The 24,114-nt window shown below is 37.4% G+C and overlaps 1 protein-coding gene across 2 annotated transcripts in view; it reads right to left on the reverse strand.

Annotated features, from left to right (window-relative positions):
- The window catches only part of LOC126824517 (cannabinoid receptor type 1A), a 39,348-nt gene extending 15,456 nt beyond the window's left edge, over positions 1-23,892 (reverse strand). Inside the window, exon 1 of one of the 2 annotated variants that reach the window (XM_050553759.2) lies at positions 23,656-23,892. The gene's annotated coding sequence lies outside the window, so the exon portion shown is untranslated. Of the gene's footprint in view, positions 1-18,593; positions 18,615-23,655 lie in introns of those variants that run through there. The other variant, XM_050553763.2, reaches the window with a different exon arrangement.
- Positions 23,893-24,114: the final 222 nt, after the last annotated feature.

A 24,114-nucleotide genomic window follows, 5' to 3' on the forward strand; every position in this document is an offset into this window, starting at 1 on the left:
AATGCTTTGCAATACAGCACGCGTTAAAACACTTAGATTGATTACCGATCAGGTACAATGTGTATACACACGCAAATACTCACCAACATCGATGACTTCAAAAGTCATGTACCGTTTCACTTTTGTGTATTGAGAAAACCCTTGTGTTCCAAGGTAACAAAGGATAACTGCGCTATGCCTTTAGTTTGAAGAGCAATGAAAATTGGAAATGTCAAATTACTTTATTCTGAGCGAAGTTATGATTGTTTTGACAAGATGTCGGAAGTCAAGTACCATTGCTACGAAAATAAGGAAGTTTCAATTTACTATTTTAACCTTTAAAACTGTTCAGACATTTATTTATACTTGTCTCAAAAATCATTCATGTAAGATTTAAAGCCAGAAAAAAATACCTACGATATACAGATTTAGCACAAACATAATTCAGCGTTAATTGAAGATTATAAACGAAAGTACCATACAGGTGTTGCCTAATATTACACACATTAAACTTGGAACAGTTTTCATATACCACATTGTGGATAGTGGGTTTGAAATGAAGTGAACTGGGACTAACGTTTATTTTTTTTTCTGCTTCAACCGAGATAAAAGACATTTAACCCGGAAAGCAGCACTACAGCCTTCCCTTTCAGTGATTTTAAAACGGCAGGAGACGTTCAATTAAATGTAGTGCTTGTAGGATATACGGAACCTTGTGATTTTGTCGCCCTAACACGAAGAACATAGGTTGGAAATACCTCATGAAGTTCCTTGGCCAACACACGGAGATCGATCGCGCAACTTCCTGGTTATAGAGCAAGCGAGTTATACTCAGAGAGACAGAGAGAGAGAGAGATGGGGAGGGAAGGGAGAAAGTCAACTCGACACAAAATATGTCATTTCGGAACTAACACATGGTTCAATTTCTTTTCATTATTTCGCTTGCGTGTAGGTTTTTTTTTAGCAGTGGAAGGAAATCGGAGGACTCGGCGAAAACCCATGAGACTAAATGACAGGCCTTGTTATTTCACGCGCATGCGTTAAAGCACTAGACCACCAACAACCCCCCCCCCTTCCCCTTCCTCTAATGAACATTTGAAAGTCAAGTAATACGGATAATAATAATATACATTTACTCACATATCTATAGTCGAGCATCTATATAACAATTTCCTTATCTAAACATAAAAGGTGACTGTTGCTGTTCTTGGAGCAGCTTACTCTATCTAAAACACCTTATACCACATCTTTTTTATCTAATACGTGGCTTACAATTTCTGTAGAGACGCCGTGTGTTCGGCCATTGGTAAATCATCGTTGTCAGTTAACCTATTGTCCAGAAAATCTCAATATGGTCGCTAATTCAGCTGTCAATATGATTAATCCGACACGGAAGATAAGAAAATTAACAATTGGTTGTTTTGTAAAGGACGATAATTAATCTCTGGAGCACAGATAGAATTACAGTAAGTTCGGCATAATATTTAAACATTACTTAATTCACATGTCCATCAATATAATAAAATGTCTATTGATTGATAGTAATTAACTGTATTTGTTGTAGATGTTGTTTATTAAAGTGTGTATAGTTCTATCGTTTCACACCTTAAATAGACAAAATCGATCTAAAATCACACATTAATGTAATATGTATGAATATAAACCATCGCCTGTCCAACCTCGTGGGTTTTCTCCGGGTCCTCCGGTTTCCTCCCACTGCTAAAGACCCCTACGCGCAAGCGAATTATGGAAATAAAATTGAACCATATGTTAGTCCCGAAATGACCTAGTTTGTGTCGAGTGGACGTTAAACCCCATTTCTCTCTCTCTCTGAATATAAACTCATATTTACGAGGACATGACGACAGACTACACCCCAACACAGCCAAGCTCCTTCCGGTAACAAATGTATAACCCTGTTTGAGATTGAAATGGCCATTTATTACAAATAAATGACAAAAGGAGTATTACATATATAATAATAATAATCTAACAACAACATATTATTGCACAAACTTAAAACACTAATATGTAATGAGGTATATTGACATTGCTTAATTACATAAATATTAGGCTTCCCAAAGATGGGGTACAGTATATCCCGCCATAGATTGGGAGCGGCACACAGGTGAGATTAACTAACCTGCAGTGACGGGACCAATTCCCCCCATCGATTCAATTTTTTAAATTTTTATCTTAATTTCTAATCAATTATTTGCTTTAGCGATTGAACATAATATAACACAACACATATGGATAACGATTACTATATAGGTTTTCTGTATAAATCGGCCTCATATTTGTTTTGTATTACTGTATTAGCTTGATAACGCTGAGCGAATACTTTTCGAAATGTCGCCCAAATAAAGACGTAGCTGTTTTTCCATAAGCATGTGTTATTGTTTATTGCTCTATTCAGTTACTAAATGACTCTCAAATATTATTACATCATACTTAAAATATACAATAAAAACATTTAGCAAGTTTTGTGCAATGCGTCTATTCATAGTAACATACTGTAGTACTATCGGACTTCTTGTGCTTGTTTCTTTCATGATCGGAATAACACTACAGAATAAATGGTTCTTTATTGCTAAGCTATAATGGCTTTGACGGTTTCTCGTTCTCAATAATAATAGCTGCTTGGAATATCTGGAAGAGCTCTGATCAATCTCGCTATATGGCCTGTTTTATACGCCATAATTTCTGCATGTCTTAGATAGCCTTGACGCTCATTTACATCCCAAATATGGAATAAACCTCCTTATTTCACAAGACTAAAGGAGAAAACATTGCCTTATTTGGTCTACCAACTATAGGTCAATTAACAGATAGACTTTGATGGATATTTTGACAGTGGTTATGATTTTACCAAAATATCACTGTTTTTTTATGTATAACTATATATTCACGCTCATTAAGTACGTGTGATTTGACTCTATAGACAGAGTGAAGCAACAATTTTTCAAAGAAACAAAATTGTCTTAAGGACCAAAGTGTTACAATACCAACCTGGCGTTTCTTCTGCTGCTTATTTTAATTAGTATATATAAAATAACCAGAAAAATAACCATACAGCCATCTTATTATAACATATCTAAAACAACAAATTTAAAATAAACATAGACTCGTCTAATTAAAACATATTTAAAATAGCCGTATACTCACCTATTATAAATTAAATATAAGCACTGTCTTAATAAGAGAAACTTGTATCTTTCAACAAACATATCTCAAAGATTTTGCATAAAAATCTGATTAAAACACGTTCAATGTAGCTTACATAGTCAAATCAAGTCAAATAGAAAATTATTATAGTTTTTTCTTGCAAGTGGCATTCTCAAATTGCTTCTTTTAAGTCTTAAAATGCTTTGAAATGCTTTGCAATACAGCACGCGTTAAAACACTTAGATTGATTACCGATCAGGTACAATGTGTATACACACGCAAATACTCACCAACATCGATGACTTCAAAAGTCATGTACCGTTTCACTTTTGTGTATTGAGAAAACCCTTGTGTTCCAAGGTAACAAAGGATAACTGCGCTATGCCTTTAGTTTGAAGAGCAATGAAAATTGGAAATGTCAAATTACTTTATTCTGAGCGAAGTTATGATTGTTTTGACAAGATGTCGGAAGTCAAGTACCATTGCTACGAAAATAAGGAAGTTTCAATTTACTATTTTAACCTTTAAAACTGTTCAGACATTTATTTATACTTGTCTCAAAAATCATTCATGTAAGATTTAAAGCCAGAAAAAAATACCTACGATATACAGATTTAGCACAAACATAATTCAGCGTTAATTGAAGATTATAAACGAAAGTACCATACAGGTGTTGCCTAATATTACACACATTAAACTTGGAACAGTTTTCATATACCACATTGTGGATAGTGGGTTTGAAATGAAGTGAACTGGGACTAACATTTATTTTTTTTTCTGCTTCAACCGAGATAAAAGACATTTAACCCGGAAAGCAGCACTACAGCCTTCCCTTTCAGTGATTTTAAAACGGCAGGAGACGTTCAATTAAATGTAGTGCTTGTAGGATATACGGAACCTTGTGATTTTGTCGCCCTAACACGAAGAACATAGGTTGGAAATACCTCATGAAGTTCCTTGGCCAACACACGGAGATCGATCGCGCAACTTCCTGGTTATAGAGCAAGCGAGTTATACTCAGAGAGACAGAGAGAGAGAGAGATGGGGAGGGAAGGGAGAAAGTCAACTCGACACAAAATATGTCATTTCGGAACTAACACATGGTTCAATTTCTTTTCATTATTTCGCTTGCGTGTAGGTTTTTTTTTAGCAGTGGAAGGAAATCGGAGGACTCGGCGAAAACCCATGAGACTAAATGACAGGCCTTGTTATTTCACGCGCATGCGTTAAAGCACTAGACCACCAACAACCCCCCCCCCCTTCCCCTTCCTCTAATGAACATTTGAAAGTCAAGTAATACGGATAATAATAATATACATTTACTCACATATCTATAGTCGAGCATCTATATAACAATTTCCTTATCTAAACATAAAAGGTGACTGTTGCTGTTCTTGGAGCAGCTTACTCTATCTAAAACACCTTATACCACATCTTTTTTATCTAATACGTGGCTTACAATTTCTGTAGAGACGCCGTGTGTTCGGCCATTGGTAAATCATCGTTGTCAGTTAACCTATTGTCCAGAAAATCTCAATATGGTCGCTAATTCAGCTGTCAATATGATTAATCCGACACGGAAGATAAGAAAATTAACAATTGGTTGTTTTGTAAAGGACGATAATTAATCTCTGGAGCACAGATAGAATTACAGTAAGTTCGGCATAATATTTAAACATTACTTAATTCACATGTCCATCAATATAATAAAATGTCTATTGATTGATAGTAATTAACTGTATTTGTTGTAGATGTTGTTTATTAAAGTGTGTATAGTTCTATCGTTTCACACCTTAAATAGACAAAATCGATCTAAAATCACACATTAATGTAATATGTATGAATATAAACCATCGCCTGTCCAACCTCGTGGGTTTTCTCCGGGTCCTCCGGTTTCCTCCCACTGCTAAAGACCCCTACGCGCAAGCGAATTATGGAAATAAAATTGAACCATATGTTAGTCCCGAAATGACCTAGTTTGTGTCGAGTGGACGTTAAACCCCATTTCTCTCTCTCTCTGAATATAAACTCATATTTACGAGGACATGACGACAGACTACACCCCAACACAGCCAAGCTCCTTCCGGTAACAAATGTATAACCCTGTTTGAGATTGAAATGGCCATTTATTACAAATAAATGACAAAAGGAGTATTACATATATAATAATAATAATCTAACAACAACATATTATTGCACAAACTTAAAACACTAATATGTAATGAGGTATATTGACATTGCTTAATTACATAAATATTAGGCTTCCCAAAGATGGGGTACAGTATATCCCGCCATAGATTGGGAGCGGCACACAGGTGAGATTAACTAACCTGCAGTGACGGGACCAATTCCCCCCATCGATTCAATTTTTTAAATTTTTATCTTAATTTCTAATCAATTATTTGCTTTAGCGATTGAACATAATATAACACAACACATATGGATAACGATTACTATATTATTATATACAATCGACTACATTTCACTGGTACAAATGTACAAATGATGAAAAATACAAAAACGTTGTATATGTAGATTTAACATTTGTTTCAGTAAACATTGGATTTGATATGCCCGATTACCATTAAATGGGGTAAAATGGGATGACTGTTGGTTGTTCTGGTTTGGGTTTATCTGGTTTACTCTCTTCATGTATGGTTTTACTAGGGTTTATTAATAATGCTAGTAACAAGTTGTTCCAGGTATCCATTCAGAGGGGTGAAAACTTTTCGCCCCTTTTTATCGTAAATTTGATTCTTGGATGCTGGCTGCTGAGGTGTTGTAGAAGGGTTGCAGGGTCATCATCTTCATTGATTATGAGGAACGTATCATCAACCTTTCTATACCAATGTTTAGGTTTGATAGGGGACAGTTCTAATACTGTTTCTTCGGAGGCTGACATGAAGATTTCACTAAGGGTATAATTGATTGCCCATAGGTAAACTATATAACTGTTGGTAGCAATCGTCTCTCCAAGTGAAATATATAGAATTAATACACTCTTCAATAAGCAGTATGGTGGTTTCAGTTGTAAGGATAGGGCGAATCGGGGATCAAGTTGTTGTAGCCGATTTCAAATAGTGCTGAGAGCTTCTTTCCTTGGTGACCGGGAGTAGGATCGCCTGTCCAACCTCGTGAGTTATTTCCGGGACCTCCGGCTCCCTTCCACTGCTAAAGACCCCTACGCGCAAACGAATTATTGCAATAAAATTGAACCATGTATTAGTCCCAAATAGACCTAGTTTGTGTCGAGTGGACGTTAAACCCCATTTCTCTCTCTATACAGAGGTTTGTATATTTACTGACTTTACCATCTCATTTGTGGATTTAAATCAATAAACAATATCATAGCATCTTAATATTGTAGCAACGGTACGTGACAATGAGTAGGGTCGCCTGTCCAGCCTCGTGGGTTTTCTCCGGGTCCTCCGGTTTCCTCCCACTGCTAAAGACCCCTAAGCGCAAGCGAATTATTGAAATAAAATTGAACCATGTGTTAGTCCCGAAATAACCTAGTTTGTGTCGAGTGGACGTTAAACCCCATCTCTCTCTCTCTCTCTCTCTCTCTCTCTCTCTCTCTCTATCCCATTATACCGTAACTATTGGACGGTAGGCCTGTCACGTGCTCACCTGGGACATGGTGTTCTGCTATACTGATAAAGATCCCTACGCAAATTATTAGTTTGAATCGAGTGGACGTTAAATCCCTTTTCTCTCAATCTTTCTCTCATTGGAAGTCCCAGCCTCCAAATTTAGACATGATTAAACGTTATAAGATGATTTAATCAAAGAACACCGGAAGGACTACTAAATAAATCCGATAGTGTTACTAATGGACAGTCTCTCATTCTGGTGAAGTCACGAAGCCGTTTAGTTGCACGGATATATTATTCCCCAGATCGTGTTGTACATTATATGGGATACCTTAAAAGAAGATGTAAACCCAACCGCATATGTAAACAGCGTTACAACCTGTCGTAATGGAACTAAGACGATAGTAATTCTCTACCCCATTATATTCAATGTTAAATTCAAGACATATATTGGATCTATAACATCCAATGTTATTAGAGTTTATAATTACAAATAGCCAACTTGTCGCAATCGTCTGATCAAGTGGGTTGACCATTCTATTTTACTCTACGCCTAGTTTAAGGAATCTATACGTTGTGGTGTCATTTTCCGTATACATGATTTCCATAATTCCTGTCTGATAACTTCGTTATCCTTCCGCCTAAGAATCATGAATATTCGACAAAACCTGGCAGAAAATGTAAATTCAAACACTGTCTTCTATTCTAGACCCCCCTCAAATTACAAAAAAAATGCCATACAGAACGGAGAACGGGGTAGGGTAGGATACTATAAATAGACGAATTTATATTTGCAAAACCAGAAATATGAGCGCTAGAGATTAAAATTGAGCTGACGTCATACTACCCGTACTTTTAAGATCCTACATATTCGGGATTTTTCTGTGGAGTCAAGGCCATATCGTTAACATGTCGTTAAAAAGCTAAAACATATTATGTTATTGTTATTATTATGTGTAACACTATCAACATAATATCTGTTTCGTAAATATAGAATTTATTTACATTGGGAACAGAATATGAAACAGGAACATAAATAAAAACATAAACACATTGCATTATTACTTTAAAACGGCCATTCCGTCCCTCTGCCTTACTTTAAGACAGCCATTCCGCCCCTCTGCCAAAGCAGTGACTGAAATCGGATGAGTCCATAAGCTCGTTTCCGCTCGACTCAGCTCTTCTCAACCAAGTCTGTATAACAAGTTTGTTAAACTGTCCGAAAACTCGTTGCTACATACCTTCCAACAATAGGGAAACTGTATGGCGTATGCCCGTCTTCAATAGAACAGTCGGGGCAGAACAGTAGGACATTAAACCCCATTTCATTTCATTTCATTTTATATTATGTAAAGAAAACAGTCTAAATTTGTTAAAAGATATGGAGCACCTTGTCACATATGTAGGTAATTAAAACCATCGGCGGTATGAGAACATTTATGAAGAATAGACTGGCCTGCACGTAAAAAGGATAGCAAAACTATTATTCAAGTATTTATCTAAGACATACAAATTATTATTATTCATTTATTTTCTTCTTAGACATATAATTCGAATATTTTTTAACCATTTTTTTATTTTTTTTATTTTTATAAAATAATTATAAAGTGCCGTTGATTGTGTTTAGTCTTATACTCTATTTTAAAGGGGGACTATAGGAGATATAATATTGCTGAAAATGTCAGTCAAATTGCCTCACTCCTCTGAATCGAGATATTAGCTTTTGAATTTTAGGCTAGCCTCGATCATCATTACTAAAGTCGGTACGATAAAAAAAAAAGTCTCGATTATCCAGTTTTACATTTAATTCTCTTTCACACAATGTATTCCAATTCGCTAAATATCGCAGGCTAGCGGTGGCATCGAGAGTTTATTATGGTCTGGATAAGTTAATTAATCTGCAATTAAAAATTTAGATAACAGTTCAGGCCTAAAGAAAGACCGACAATAGTTTAGCTGTTGCATAATGTATGTTTAACATTACAAGCCATAATGCATGTTTAATCTTATTCGTGACATGTTGGAGCTGTAATTGGTTGGAATCATTTTGTTATTCCTGTAAACAATACAAAAGGTCACGTTGAATCTGAATACAAACAGATTCTAGGCGGATTATCTTTTGTCTGTTAGATCTATTATAGAGACTTGATTAGTTGTAGATTTTATTACATTTTACAACAATAAATACAATATTAACAAAATAATATATATATCACCACGCCCACCCCAACCACACCCTTCGTGCGTATTGATGACGTAAAATGTACAACCAGGTTCGCTTACCCTTGCATTAAAACTGATCAGCAGTGAATATTCATTGAAAAGGATGACATCGTTGCGGGTTAATTCGCTCACAATATTAACTTTCTTCCTTTTGAAAATTAAATTCTTAAACATTTTCTTGAAGTATTAGAAAAAATTAATAACGGTGGTTGAGGTATATCTAGATGAAAAATATTTCTTATTTAATGTAGATGGATACATAAAATAGTAGGCGAAGACGTAAACTTGGTAAAGGGCACCATTCTGTCCGGACCAGTTTGCGTCAACAAATAGTCATGTCCAAAATCGTACTGGTCCTGTAACAGTAGTACGTAGTCGAAGGGATCTGAAAATTCAGGGGTCCCGAGTGAAAAATTTTTTTACATCTGTGCGTCACGTCACGTAGTCTTCATTGCAATTGCTGGTATGGACAAGTAGGACGTTTGTACCAATGTCATTTCATTTCGGGAAGTCATGGTGGCTCAGTGAGTAAGTCGCTGGCTTACTAGCCTGGAGGTACCATGTTCGATTCACGCGTTGGCCTAGAATCTTCATCCGAATTTTCCAGCGTCCCCCCCCCCTTGTCAGTGAGGATCTGGGCCCTTATTCACGAAAACTTAAACTAAGATACAATCGAAATTTTAAGAAATACTGCAATTCGATTGGCTAACCAGTAAAATCAATTTGCATATATCCAATGAAGTTGCAGTATTTCTTAAAATTTCGGTTGTCACTTAGTTTGAGTTTTCGTGAATAAGGGCCCAGGCAAGGGACATGAAATGCAATGGGGTTTAACGTCCTACTGTTCTGCTCCTATGCTGGGCTAATGAAGACGGGCATACGCCATACAGTGTGATATGAGGGAGATTTTGCCCGGGTAGCGGCACTATCGCCTACTCGTATATCGAATTCCAACTGCAAAGGGATCTTTTACGTGCATTCCAATGTATACACGGGACCTCGGTTTTTCGTCTCATCCGAAGGACTAGACAGCTGTCCCCATCAGGCCCTCCGTCCTGCATGACTGACAAGGGGGGACCACGCCGGAAAATCTGGATGAACTTTCTCGACCTGGCAAGGGACAACGTACAATCGTTCGGATGGTGTGAAAACCGAGGTTCCGTGTACACATTGGCGGCAAGTAAAAGAATCCTTGGCAGATGGAATTCTATATAAGAATAGGCAGGCCATAGCGGCGTTGTCCTGGCAAAATGTTCCTCATAGCACACTGTATGACGTATGCCCGTCTTCATTAGCCCAGTTTGGGCAGAACGTGGGACGTTAAAACCCCATTTCCTTTAATTTCTACAATAACACATAGATTGGATAAATATAGAAACAATATAAAACTAAATAATAAAAATTATCTTCTATAAATAGTTCAAAAGGATAATAAAACAATCACGTAGCTGTAATAAACATTCTCCCATTAAAAACCACATAGGTCACCATAATGTCTTAAAATAACTTTCATGGAAATAGGGTTTAACGTCGATGGACCAATATTTTTATCACCCATTAACATTCATATAGTACTTTATAATAATAGCATACTACGAATATTAACTAACTATCGTGATCGAGACATTAAGGAATATGTTGATACTTCCCGAGTGTTGTTTCAATATATACTATTCAAAAAAAGTAGGGGATATTTGATTTTGGGGGCATAATACTAAAATATGCAAATGACTAAGAAAAAAGTCACTATAGAACCTAACAGAAGAAACATTTCCAGTTACATGTGACGCCCAAACGCACCAATAGCTACCGCATGGAATGCAGGTGATGCTTGGGATCATCATGGGGGTCCAACCCAAGATTTGCACGACTCTGACTTTGAATGTTACAGTCATTGTGGCATTGAATTCCAGGGTGGAAACATCAGTTTAATTGTTTTAGTGACCAGAAAACAAATTTTGATATGCGTCGGCTTACCCAAAATGAAAGGTTACGTGCCCTTGGCATGCTACAGATCGGCACAACACAGGCGGTTGTGGCGCGGACGATGAATGTTTCTCCAGATACCGTGATACACAATCTGTACAGGACAGACCACGCTCAGGTCGACCAAGGGCGACAACTCAAGCCCAGGATCGATTTATCCGTACCTTGGCCTTGAGAAATCGTGTCATCACAGCAAATCAGATCAGCGATCGTCTTCAAACAGACACTGGTGTGAGAGTGAGTGGCCAGACGATTCGGAATCGACTGCATAGGGGTCACCTTCGCGCCCGACGTCCTCGCGTGATCCCTTGTTTGAGAGATCATCACATTCAGGCAAGACGTCGTTGGTGTAGGGATCGTCAACACTGGGATAATCGACGCTGGAGCAATGTGATGTTTTCAGATGAGTCAAGGTTCACTGTTGATTTTTTGGACAGACGTAGGAGGGTTTGGCGTCGTCGAAACGAGCGCTTCCAAGACGTTAACGTCATCAGACATGATCGATTTGGGGGTGGTTCTGTTATGGTGTGGGGAGGCATCACTGTTGCTGGAAGAACGGCTTTACATGTTGTTGCAGGGCGTGTTACAGGCCAGTACTACCGGGACAACATCTTGGCAGTCCATGTTGTGCCGTTCGCACGACGTCATGGCCGCCGTTTCATCTTCCAGGATGACAACGCAAGATGTCACAGGGCCAGGATCGTTACAGGTTACCTCCAACAACAGAACTTCACCACATTACCTTGGCCAGCACTGAGTCCCGACCTCTCCCCCATCGAGCATGTCTGGGACATGCTTGGACAGAGGTTACGTCAACAACGTCCTGCCAATGTCCAAGAACTTGCTGCTGCGTTGCAACAGGAATGGGACAATCTGGACCAAAATGACCTTAGACGTCTCATTAGGAGTATGCCACGTCGGATCAATGCTTGTTTGGAAAACAGAGGAGGATTTACCCGTTACTGACTTGGTTGTGATGCTGTGGTAACTTTGCTGTTTGACCCCGGGTATCATTTAACCCTTATAATGGTCAGTATGTGCCTTACTTAGTCTAACGATCATTTGGAATAAATCGATGAATGTGAACTTCATTTCATTTTGTCATTTGTTTCTTCGTCAGTTTCATTAGGTGACTTTAATAACACTTAAAAATCAAATATCCCCTACTTTTTTTGAATAGTATATTACGCAGCGGAAGAAATTAAAACATAGACGGTATCCCGCACGTGCATTTCACTGAAAGTGTCAAGAGAGAGAGAGAGAGAGAGAGAGAGAGAGAGAGAGAGATGTGATTTAACGTCCACTCAACACAAACCAGGTCATTTCGGGACTAACACATGGTTTAATTTTATTTCAATAATTCGCTTGCGCGTAGGGGTCTTTAACAGTGGGAGGAAACCGTAGGACCCGGAGAAAACCCACGAAGTTGAACAGGCGACCCTACTCCTTGTCACGTACATACGGGGATTCGAAACCACGCCAGTTGAGTCAATGACAGGCCTTATGATACAGCGCGCACGTGCTAACTATTCGGCAATCCACACCCACCCACCCTTGAAAGTGTCAAGCGAATCCAACATTTCATCGGGTATATAATAATGTAAGATTGACACGTTGCCCGTACAGTATTTAAAATGGTGGTAGGCCAAACATCAAATGAAATGAAATGGGGTTTAACGTCCTACTGTTCTGCGCCATACCCCATACAGTGTGCTATGAGGGAAATTTTGCCCGGACAGCGGCACTACGGCCTACTCTTATATCGAATTCCAACTGTCAAGGGATCTTTTACGTGCACGCCAATGTGTACACGGGACCTCGGTTTTTCGTGTCATCCGAACGACTAGACAGCTGTCCTTGTCAGGCCCTCCGCCCTGCATCACTGACAAGGGGGAACCACGCGCCAAACATCAAAGAATATCAACATATTTGTATTTTAATAGCATTCTATACCCGAAAAAAGAAGGGTAGTGAATCTGTAATGAAATTATTTTCAAGTTGAATAAATAAACATATCATATTAGACACGCCCTGTTAAAGGAGCTTAACCTCTAACTCAATATTTTCCTTAATATTCGAAGTGAAAAACACGAATTAGAATTCAATATTGGTTCAGTTCAATCAACATCGATGTTTGTTATCTTGCCGTGATGGGATCCTCATATTTAAGACGCAATGAACATTTCTAAAAAATGTGAACTCTATATTTGTAATGAACAATGAGAAAACAATGCCGAAGTAATTAGTAATGGCTGATTCACAAACCATAAAATAGCGTGTAGAATGGACTAAGTAGGCATAAAAATTTTGATTGTTTACGTAGTTCAACGAACATAATTGATTAGGAATTACAATATTTTTTTCAAGAGATAAACCACTTTATATAAACTCATATTATAATAGTATATGTGCTTTTAGAATATTTTTCGTCTATTTAATGGTTCCAACAAATAGAGCTATACACCCTTTAACAGCGGACAATATGAATATTTTACAGTAATTAATGTTAGTACGCGCATTTCGTTAATTAATCAACATTTATCAAATGATGTCCAGTTCAGTAGCTTCATTGCATTATCAATCAAAGCCATGAGATAACATGCGAAGCATTTAGAACGATTGAATGCCTGGGCAAGCTACGGTTTGATCGAGTCTCGGACGGTCTAACTGAAAGAGAGAAAGAGAAATGGGGTTTAACGTCCACTCGACACAAACTATTTCATTTCGGGACTAACACTTGGTTCAGTTTTATTCAAATAATTTGGTGTTTGATATTATAATCAATGCTGATAGAAACCCGAGGGAAAAATGAATCCGCTTGATTTATGTGATTATTTTACATGGCGGGGTGATACAAAAGGGTAGATATGTAAAAAGTTGTTGTATGTAAACATGTCACTTTAATCTTTTGTTGTTTGATATTATACTCAAAATGAATCCGCTTGATTTATGTGAAACGCGACCCTGGTCATCACCTTTTTAAATCTACAGATCAATTATAATCAATTTATAACATTACTCTCACCTTTCCCCTGAAATTGACCAATATCATTTAACAACCATTAACCTAAAACTAAACCAGCTGATTGACCTCTGTAAGAACTCCCTATTGCAGGTCTTTTTTTCTGGCTTCAAATTTTACATAAATTATTATTGAGACATTTATTCACATGACAGGCCCACAAGCAACTCTAGAGCAGTGGTTCTTAAACGGGTGTACATGTACTCCCAATGGGAGGTTCGAAGCATCAAAGCTGGGGCTACGAGATATGGTGTCAAATTCAATATTGTATAGACCCACTAGTACTTCAATTGCAATAATACTACTAATAATAAGAAGAAAATAAAGAAATAAATAACTAATAATTACTATTATCAATCATTATAATTTCATTTATTTCCGCAATTGATTTTAGACAGGGGTTACGGGGAAATATCATGAAAGTCCAAGGGGTACAAGCACATAAGAAATGACTTTGAACAACCGCGAGATTTAAAGATTTAACGATAAAATGGATAATTAAGACTGTCAAGCACAGTAACCGCAAAATTTAAATGAAATATTCAATATATTCACTTTTGTTCAACTAGTATAGCATATATCAGCTCTTAATCTAAATCTTGCATAATGCCTCTTTAAATTCAGCAATATCAGTTTTCTAATAATAATAATAATAATATGTCAATTTATAAGGCCATATATCCACAAAATGTGCCCAATGCGCATAATACATGTGTCTCTAATTATATAATTTAAACAGATTAGTTTTCAAGTTTTCTATTGTAATGTTGTAGGTTTTATTATCTGCTAAGCTTTCACCGCAGTGATCTCTCAGCTAGAATGTATCGGGTTCGAGTGCCGGCGTGGACTGAATAGAACTTTGGGAATTATTCAAATTCTGTTCTAACTTGTCTTTTTGCGTCTAATGGATTGACATGAAACGTGTTCTTAGTCTCCCGGAAGGGACATTGGCTAGGACGAGAGAGTGGAGTGGGGGCGGTAAAGTCTATTTGGGACTAACAAATTGTTCAATTCCATTTCCATAATTCACTTATGATCACTTGTACGTATTTTAGCTGTGGGAGGAACCCGAGAACCCAGAGAAAACTCACACGGTTGGACGGGCTATCCTACTCTTTGTCACGTACAATTTAATATGGAATCGAAACCAAGCCACTTTACTCAATAACAGGCATTATGGTCTAAAGCGCAAAATGGAACACCAACACTTACATCCACATCAACATTAAACTAGGAAATGAATCACACTTGTCCCAAATTGATTCTTTTTCTAAATTATGAAACCAGTTCAAAAGCTTGTAATCGCTTATAGCCTGCTATTAATCTTTATTTTATTTCAAGTCCCTGGTGCATGGAATAAAAACCCACAACAATACAATTTCCATTAGGCGGAGTATTTTCCATTAGGCTGTGTACTTTAATAAGCAAGATAAATATTATTAAACAATAGATGTTATAAAACATTATAACCTATATCATTATAGATTCTTTTTTATATATTTAGCACATTACTTTTGAAACGTTTAGTTAATTTAATTGCACGAGACAAGTGTGTTAATACCTATACGTAATATGACCTTGTATTGTTCGTTATTTTTTATATGCAAATGGATGGGGGTGGATGGCCGAATGGTTATCGCGTGCGCGTTGTATCATAAGGTCTGCCATTGAGTCAACTGGTGTGGTTTCGATTTACCGGTTGTACGTCGCCTGTCCAACCTCGTGGTTTTTCTCCGGTTTCCTTCCACTGCGAAAGACCCCTACGCGCAAGTGAATTATTTAAATAAAATTAAACCATATATTATTCCCGAAATGATCTGGTTTGTATCGAGTGGACGTTAAACCTGTATCCTTGTTTATCAACACTTAATACTCCGAAGACTAACATTCCTGTCTATCAAAACTCAATATTCCGGAAACTAACATACAGCAATTTCAACAGAAGCGTTTCCGCCTACCCTTTTTCGAATTCCAGCTGTTTTTCTTATTATCCGAACGACCAGACACATTTAACCAGACTTGAAGGTTCATCTCGGCAAACGCCGGGATTCGAGCACGGAAATACTTATCGAGAGGCCTGAGCCCTTATTCACGAAAACTTAAACTAAGTTACAACCGAAATTTTAAGAAATACTGCAATTCGATTGGATATATGCAAATTGATTTTACTGGTCAGCCAATCGAAAGGAAGAATTTCTTAAAATTTCGATTGTATCTTAGTTTAAGTTTTCGTGAATAAGGGCCCAGTGCAAGGCTGTACAACTACATACAGAAGAATGATGTATGTATGATACAACGGGAATCCGTGTTCCTTTCCGGCAAAATCGGATTAATATTTCTACGTCGAATGTTAGAGTTCGTAGTTTTCATGGAAGCCATTGATCTGTCACCAGATCTATAAAAGCTGTTTTTGTCCTTGTTTTTAACGGAGTTATTTCAAATTTGGTGTTGAGCATTGAAGTCATAAGGGGACGAACCCTAATCATATTCAGCGTCACTATCCCTTTTTTTCCAGAGTTATGCCTCCCCCCACTCCCCCACTTCCAACTTTCTGAAAACCTTAACAACACAATAGAGCTTACATTTTTTACGATATTCGTTCCGCTTGGGGGTGAGGCGTTGCAGTTATGGGGCGGACGAACCATATCTTTATTCAGCGCTCAGTGAACTTCCTTTCCAGAGTTACCCCTAACTTTGTACAACTTTTCCGGAAAATTTTAAGAACATGCTAGAAGTTGCAGTTTTTGGCGGACTTTTAGCATGCCTGTGAAACTAGATTTCTTGAAGGTATTAAAGTAGCCTACCATTGTCAAATTTGGTGAGGTAACCAAGTTTTTCTTTTGAATGAGTGCTATCTATGGTATGGCTATCTTTATCTTTAATGGAACAGATTTATACAAACAGGAAACCAAATTTAAGTGTCATTCCGGTTTCATATAACCAATCAATATCATAGACACAGTTATTTTCGTCCTGTTGTCGTGTAAATATTATTCCATAAAATCGTGTCCTGTCTATAAATGTCTTTCTCCGTAGTTTATATTGTATCAATACTAAAAGAACTCCAAATTTGCTGGTGTGTCGAAGATGCGCTGCCGTGCTAATTTTACCTTTTATGTCATATGTAATTCTAATGGGGGAGCAAGTGATTTAATTCAAACTAATGCTATATAAATTAGCGATTTGTGTATTTAGTAGTTTGTTTCTATGAATATAAAGAATGACAATAGCGGTTTTAGACAATGGAAAAAATTACACAATTAATATCATTGTTAAATTAGAACAATATTACAGAGTTCCTATAAAAGGTCTCTAAAATAGACAAACAATAAGTGACGATTTTGTTTCGAAATTTTTACAGATTAATGTTTAAACGTTCATTAGCGTATTCAAAATTCACTCATAGCAAACTGCATGGATGACGCCGGTAAACAGAGTGTCAAATCCCCATTTCATTTCCTTTCAATGGAAGATACACTAACTATTTACATTCTCTATTTTAACTCGTATCTTTAAGGGAAATAGATATAGGGTTTAGCGTCCACTCGATACAGACTAGGTCATTTCGGAACTAACACATGGTTCAATTTTATTTCAATAATTCGCTTGCGCGTAGGAGTTTTTAGCCGTGGGAGGAAACCGGAGGACGCACGATGTTGGACAGGCGACCCTACTCCTTGTCACGTACAACCAGAGAATCGAAACCACGCCAATGGCCGATTTTATGATACGTGCTAAACATTCGCTGCCCCCGCCCCCCAATACCTTTAAAGATACATTATGGGAGATTAGATAAACAGCTGGCAGCAGATCGGATTCCAATCCAGTAAATAACGCAGGCTAGCAATGGCATCGAAAGTTGATTATGGTCTGGATAAGTTAATTAATGTCTAATTAATAATTATTTAGATAACATTTCAGGCCTAAAGAAAGCCCTGCAATATACAATCGTGATACCGTGCTGTAAAATTGAAATACTGATCCAATTTCTGATACGCCTAAAACCAGTAGTGCAAATGCAGGACGGTTTGCCAGACAAGAAACAGTGTCTAGTTGTCAGGGTGTACATAGCCTAATATTAGCGTGCACGTAAAGGAAGCCTTGCCGGTTTGAATTCGAAATAAACTTAGGCCGCAGTGCCCTTGCCAAGGTAAAATTTCCCTTATATAGCACATTGCATGGTGTATGCCCGTCTTCATTGGCCCAGTAGGACGTTAAACCCCATTTCATTTCATTTTATTAATGAAATAGAATCCACGACTTTGTCTCGGTCATTCCAGTATAGTTTGAAGCTGGGATATTTTAGACTCGAATGATTGGTTTATAGGTTTATATGCTTACAATCTAATCAAGTATAGATCCTATTTCGTTTCGTTTTTTTATTTTTCCAATTTCGGCAGCATAAATAACTGTACAAAAGAGGGATATATGTATTTTGTTCTTGAGATTGCGATGATAGTCCAACTATTCTATTATGTGATTTTATTTTCCTTTCCATTTGTGCTATCTGTTTCCAGTTATCTAATTATCGCCAATGACATATAATCATAGCCAATGTTATATAATCATGTCTGATCTGAACAGATCAAAATTAGTTGAAGTTATAAACAAACGGCACTTACCTTATACAACAGTTTGCTGTTTTTCTCCGCATTAAAACATTATCTTTCAGTGTTATTATAATCCACTGTTTTTAAATATAAGATATTTCTTTGAATCAATACGTGTATTTATAAAGTTTTACAGATTCTGTATTTGCTATTATAAATATTTTTTACAGATTTTACATAAATACATTTTACAGATTGTATATTTGATATCATAAAAAAACATTTACAGATTTTACAGATTCTGTATTTACTATTATAAACAAATTTTACAGATTCTGTATTTACTATTATAAACAAATTTATAAACAAATTTTACAGATTCTGTATTTACTATTATACACAATTTTTACAGATCCTATATTCACTATTATAAACAAATTTTACATATTCTATATTTACTATTATAAACAAATTTTACATATTCTATATTTACTATTTTAAACAAATTTTACAGATTCTATATTTACTATTATAAACAAATTTTACAGATCCTATATTCACTATTATAAACAAAATTTATAGACTCGATATATATTATTGATAAAGATAAGTTTCCTCATCAAAACTTCGCATAGAATAAACTCAGTAATTGTGTATCCATAAAACGGTACCTTGTACCTATATTTCTGATTAAATATCTGTCTTAGTAATAACATCAAACAAGGGCATTATAACCTATTGTGATAGTCCCAGAAAAAACTGAAATATTATTTGTTTTTAACCAGTTATTAAATACTGTTATCTAACGCGTACTATTAACCGTGTTTTATCGGAAGCTAATTTCCAACCACTTACAGTTGGTCAGATTATAAAACATATTGCATGTCTTGATACAGTTATTATATTTACGTAATTTAACTCCAATTAGAGAATATGACCGCTCTTAATTAACATAGGGTTAGTCAGGAAACAATCTCACGCGACAGGCAATGGTAGCAAGCGATAAGATCTAGTTAATAATTGCAGGCAGAAGGCTGATAGCGGCCATTTTGACGAAACTGAGATTTAACTATTCAATGTTTGTCATAATTTTCCTATTATTGAAATGATTTCCTTTTTCTATTATTTGGCAGTCACGGTGACTCAGTAATGACTGAAGGCTCTGGTTCACTAACCAGCAGGTTCGGATTTCCCAGCGTAGTTAACGTTTGTCAGTTGTGTAGGACGAAGGGCCTGTGAGAGAGAAATGGGGTTTAACGTCCACTCGACAAAAACGAGGTTATTTCGGGACTAACATATGGTTTAATTTTATTTCAATAATTCGCTTGCGCGTAGGGGTCTTTAGCAGTGGGAGGAAACCGGAGGAACCGGAGAAAACCCATGAGATTGGACAGGCGACACTACTCCTTGTCACGTACAACCGGGGATTCGAAACCACGCCAGTTGACTCAATGACAGGCTTTATGATAACAGCACGCACGTGCTAACCATTCGGCCATCCAACGGCCTCGTGAAGCCGCATAGTCTAGTTGTTCGGATGATATGGAAAACCAAGATGAAGGGTACTAGTCGGCGTATACTTAAAGAAGGCCTTGGCAGTTGGAATTCGATGAAATGAAATGAAATGTAATGGGGTTTAACGTCCTACTATTCTGCTCCGACGTGGGTTAATGAAGACGGGCATACGCCATACAGTGTGTTATGAGGGAAATAGCACCCGGGCAGCAGCGCTATGGCCTACTATTATAATATATCGAATTCCAACTGCCAAGAGATCTTTTTTGTGCACGCCAATGTATACACAGGACCTCGGTATTCCATCCCATCCGAACAACTAGAAAGATGTCCATGTCAGGTCCTCCGTCCTGCATCACTGACAAGGGGTAACCACGCCGGAAAATCTGGATGAACTTTCCCGGTCAATGCATAGATCGAACACCCGACCTCCAGGCCAGTGAGCCAGAGTCTTACCCACTTAGCCACTGTGACCCCCTGCGATGCACGGAACTGTGGGTAAACCACTAGAAACGTCAACGCTGATTGATTAATCAATGTCTGACTTCATAGGGTCAAAAGCCGCTCGTACGACCCTTGACACGACCTTTCAGTACAACTGGTCAGATCTTCATGTAGTGTGGGCCATCGAAAGTATAAAAAAAACGAAACGAAATATAGATCTGTATTTTAATCAGATTGAAGAGATATCATCTACGCCTAGCAGAGTGTCTAGATTGTGGGCCGTCTCGCCATCAAAAAAAGATTATTTGCGAATCTCCTAGAAACTTTTTTAGTTTTAGTTTATATTCTATTATTTTCTGATTAGCAACCCAAAAGAAGCGCACTTGAGGTGAGAATTCTGGGGTCGGGTACATTTAAAGCACAACACAAGAAACTTACCCTTTCTGTAACCTTCCAACTTTTACTTTTATCTTATTTGAATCTGATTCTCCGGTTGTACGTGACAAGGAGTAGGGTCGACTATCCAACCACATTGGTGTTCTCTGGGTCTACCGGTTTCCTCCTACTGTAAAACCCCTTCGCGCAAGCGAATTATTGAAATAAAATTGAACCATATGTTAGTCCCGAAATGAGTGGACGTTAAACCCCATGTGTTTGTCCCGAAACGACCTACAGTTTGTGTCGAGTGAACGTTAAATCCCCATTCTCCCATTGCTAAAGAGAGAGAGAGAGAGAGAGAAGTGGGGTCATTTCGGGACTAACATATGGTTCAATTTTATTTCAATAATTCGCTTGCGCGTAGGGGTCTTTAGCAGTGGGAGGAAACCGGAGGACCCGGAGAAAACCCATGAGATTGGACAGGCGACACTACTCCTTGTCACGTACAACCATTGCTAAAGACCCCTACACACAAGCGAATTATTGAAATAAAATTGAACCATGTGCTGGTACTCTCTCTCTCTCTCTCTCTCTCTTTCTCTCTCATTTGAATATGGCTCTTTAATTCTATATTCCAATTAATCAAAAGGTTATTATCGAATATGAGAAAAGTACAGATGAGCTAATATACAGACGGTAAGCGACACAACTATCTGATAGTGAAAGTGATTTTATACTACCTGCAGGTATTCCTAGCATATCATAAATACACTTTTATTAGTTTTACAACGGGAAATCTGGACAGTGTTATACATTTTATTATACGTCATTATTTATTCAATAATAATCGATCATCGCTTTCGTGGTTTACATTAAAGGAGATGTAACATATAAATGAAATGAAATGGGGTTTAACGTCCTACTGTTTTGCTCCTGTGCTGGGCTAATAAAGACGGGCATACGCCATACAGTGTGCTATGAGGGAAATTTTTGCCCGGGCAGCGGCACTATCGCCTACTGTTATATCGAATCCCAACTGCCAAAGGGACCTTTTACGTGCATCCCAATGTATACACGTGACCTCGGTTTTTCGTCTCATCCGAAGGACTAAACAGCTGTCCTTGTCAGGCCCTCCGTCCTGCATCACTGACAAGGGGGGGCCACACCGGAAAATCTGAATGAACTTTCTCGGCTAATGCAGGGATCGAACGCCCGAACTCCAGGCTAGCGAGCCAGCGTCTTATTTCTAATGTCAACTGTCAATGAATCTTTAACGTATGTGCCAATGTATACATGGGATCTCGGTTATTCTCTCTCTCTCTCTCTCTCTCGTCTTATCACAAGAGCAAATGAGTCTGGGTTATCTACGTCAATCGAAATTAATGAACCGATAGACATTTCTTGAACACAAAACTAATAAGATGCCATCCGTTAGGGTTTGTAATTGGCTTAAATTCATACTTCAGGTGTTAGCTAAATATCATGTATTTAATACATTTGTTTTCATATTGGTCCTGGGCAATAATTAATAATTGATAATTTATATGTTAACTATTTCTGTTTATCGATATTACCACACCTACAGAAAATTTCGTTTACATCGATCGAGTTTTGCAAGCGGTCCTGCTGGTCTAGCTGCGCGCCTACGGCCCATCGGAACCTTGCTCCGCCTCTGCTTATCGAAGTCAATCATTTTCATTTACACCCAGGAACAGATGAACAAAATCTACTTCTAAACCATTAGCCAAGTATAAAATTTCTAAAGAAAATCATACAATATTTTCCTAGAAGCCTTTTAACTTTGAGTCCTTGTGAAATAAACAAATGAAAGACAATTGTTGTATCAACAGAAGGTTTTTGTCTCCGCAGGCAATATTTGATCAGTTAGAACTTCGTTTTAAAAGCCTTGTCACAACGATCGAACCTTTAAAAAATGTTGTTCTTTATTTTGACATCAAAGGATGGAGTGCCCCGCGTCTAATCGGATATGATTTTCGATGGTTTGTCAAAGACATACCAATATCTATTTATTCATCTTCGAGAGTCAGTGGATATTAATGGTAATGGTGTTCTTCGTGGGGTAGAGTATACCCTTGACGAATGAAATGAATGAATAACAGTTATAACTCGTGCATGAAGCGATGGACACAGACACAAAAACGGGGTTTAACGCCCACTCGACGCATCTTACAAACATTCCTTAAATTTTACGTTAAAACTTACATTTTTTGTCTAATGTAATTGTTTCTGAAAGCTCTAAGTTAAATTGTAACTTCATGCTTTATGTGAAGTAATTACATGATAATTAAAGTCCGCTTTCTTTTTGGTTTGCGTGTACAGGCGATAAATACAGGTGACATTGTTTGTAGTTTTGGACTACACGTAGTAAATAAATACAGATAGTAATGTTTGTAGTTTAAGCTGTCCAGTGGTAGAGGGGGTGGCTGAATGGTTAGCACATGCATGCTGTATCATAAGGTCTGTCATTGAGTCAACTAGGCGTGGTTTCGATTCCGCGGTTGTACTTGACAAGGAGTAGGGTCGCCTGTCCAACCTCGTGGATTTTCTCTGTGGCTTCCGTTTCCTCCAACTGCTAAACACTCCTACGCGCATGCGAATTATTGAAATATAATTGAACCACCTGTTAGTTTCAACTAACTAGTTTCTAGCTTTGACATCCATATGATGGAGACATTAATAACAATAATACAGATTGCCTTGCTTGTAGTTTTAGTAAACAAGAAAAATGAAGTTTTGACATCTATATCATGGAAACATTAATAACAATAATGCTTACCTTTCTGTCCGTAATCGTATATCCAATACAATTAATAGTTTTTGAGGTATACACTCTTCTTAAACGTCTTTTCGAATTGTGTATGAAAACTTATTGATAACAGCTGAGTGTGAATTAAATATCGGCTATTGTTATATCGATCAGTATAAACTCACTAAATTATTCACTATATCACATAAACTGACAACATGAAATCTGTAGATTAGTTATAGTATAAGGTTGTCTGTACATCAATCATATTACATATTATGAGCCGTCAAACTTTATGTCGTACTCTAATGTAAAAGTTGTTATTGTTAATTAAGTAGAAGGGGCGGATCTAGCCATTTGGTTAGGAAATGAAATGAAATGGGTTTAACATCCTACTGTCCTGCTCCGACTTGGCTAATGAAGACGGACATACGCCATACAGTGTGCTATGAGGGAAGTTTTTCCCGGGCAGCGGCACTATGGCCTACT

Source organism: Patella vulgata, chromosome 6, assembly GCF_932274485.2.
Source record: "Patella vulgata chromosome 6, xgPatVulg1.2, whole genome shotgun sequence".
Taxonomy (NCBI): domain Eukaryota; kingdom Metazoa; phylum Mollusca; class Gastropoda; family Patellidae; genus Patella; species Patella vulgata.